Source organism: Mus pahari, chromosome 17 (assembly GCF_900095145.1).
Source record: "Mus pahari chromosome 17, PAHARI_EIJ_v1.1, whole genome shotgun sequence".
NCBI lineage: Eukaryota > Metazoa > Chordata > Mammalia > Rodentia > Muridae > Mus > Mus pahari.
In genome coordinates, this window is record NC_034606.1 from 28,483,513 (window position 1) to 28,485,343 (window position 1,831).

Genomic DNA, 1,831 nt, shown 5'->3' on the forward strand with positions numbered 1-1,831 from the left:
AGAGAGAGAGAGAGAGAGAGAGAGAGAGAGAGAGAGAGAGAGAGAGAGAGAGAGAAAGAGAGAGAGCCACTGAGTTTAACTAGTTACCTGAATGTGCATAGATGAGTGCTTATTTACAGAAACATAGGTGACTATCAGTGGCTAGAGTATTGAAAATAGTCATACACCCTTACAGAGACAACATTAACTATTGATGATCCTCAAGGGATAGGTGGGCCCCTATGAGCCCTTCCCCTTTTCATGATGAAATGTTGAGAGGCCCAATCTTATGCAGAACATGTGCGATCACAGCGGCACTGAGCTCACAAATACAATGGCCATGTCCTGGTCAGATGATTTTTTTTTGAAACAAAGCTCTTCATTCCCCAACTCTCTTATTCTCTCTCTCTTCTTCCCTGTAATGTTACCTGAGTTTTGGACAGGGTGATTCAGATGGCCACTCTATAGCCAACCACTCTAGGACTTTTAGTTCTTGCCACTTAGGTTATACACATTCACAATTGCAAAGAAGGTGTTTCCTTATAGTTTACATTCTCTGGTTAACTTGTGATAAGTTTCAGAGAATACTAGGCAAAAAAAAAAAAATTGTACACCATGATTGCTGACCTGGATTGAATTGAAAGCTCAAAAAAATTTAAGAGGGTATCTATTCGTATTATTTTCCCTCACTTTATTAGTTCTTTAAGATGCCGTGTATCATATTTCAATCACAATCACACCCTCAATTCCCATATCCACTCCCAAATGTGTCTTTTAAATTTTTTAAAACTATCATGTACAATTGATGATGCCCACCTACTCTTGGATACGTGGACATCAAGTGTAGTACAGTCAACTCTTCGGAGACCACCCTTAGAGCAAACAGACGGTTGCTGCCTCGTAGCTACAAATTGCCAACACATCCTAACCTAGAAGTTGGACTGCACGTTGACCTCCGTCTCCATGGTGAGATTTTGTTTAGCTTGTGCGTGCATGTTGTCTCCAGTGTGCTACAAATTGATCTGTGTCACCAAGCTGCTTTGTCTTGGAATCACTATTTCCTTGTCGGTACCCAGCTTCTCAGGCTCTTACAGTTGTCTGCCCCCTTCTCCATATTGTCCCTTGAGCCTTGGGAATAGGGGGGTGAGAAACAGATGTCTCCATTACAGCCAAGCACTCTGCATTCTCTGCCCTGTCACCAACTGTGTTACCTTATTATGTCCCCTCTTCAGTAAGGTCTGTCACTGTAAGTTTTCAATAACAGCAAAAAAGTATGATTGAAGATAATACTTTCATTCCGTTTGTTAGAAAACCATTTTAAGGTATTTGTGAAAAGAGGTAGGAGGGGGAGTGAAATTTTTTTGACAGGAGCTACAAAGGTGCTGTCCCACTTCCCTGAAGCCTCAAGACTGACTAATTCCTGCTCCTAATCTTGGGCTATCACACCCACCCCATGTCTATCTTCCTTGAAGCCTCCTCTTCATAGGCCTAGCTCAGTCTCATTTCCTTGCCTCATTTGAAATCTCTGAAAAGCCTTCATGATGCTTGGAAAAGTTGGTAGGTAGGAGAATGCAGTAACTCCCCCTATCCCATTCTTGGGTGTAAGATGAGGTTGCTGGAGTAATAAGAAAAGAGCCTGGCAAACACAGAAGTGGATGCTCACAGTCAGCTACTGGATNGAACACAGGGCTCCCAATAGAGAAGCTAAAGAAAGTACCCAAGGAGCTGAAGGTGGCTGCAACCCTGNAGGTGGATCAACAATATGAACTAACCAGTACCCCCTGAGCTCTTGTCTCTAGCTGCATATGTAGCAGAAGATGGCCTGATCAGACATCATTGGGAAGAGAGGCCC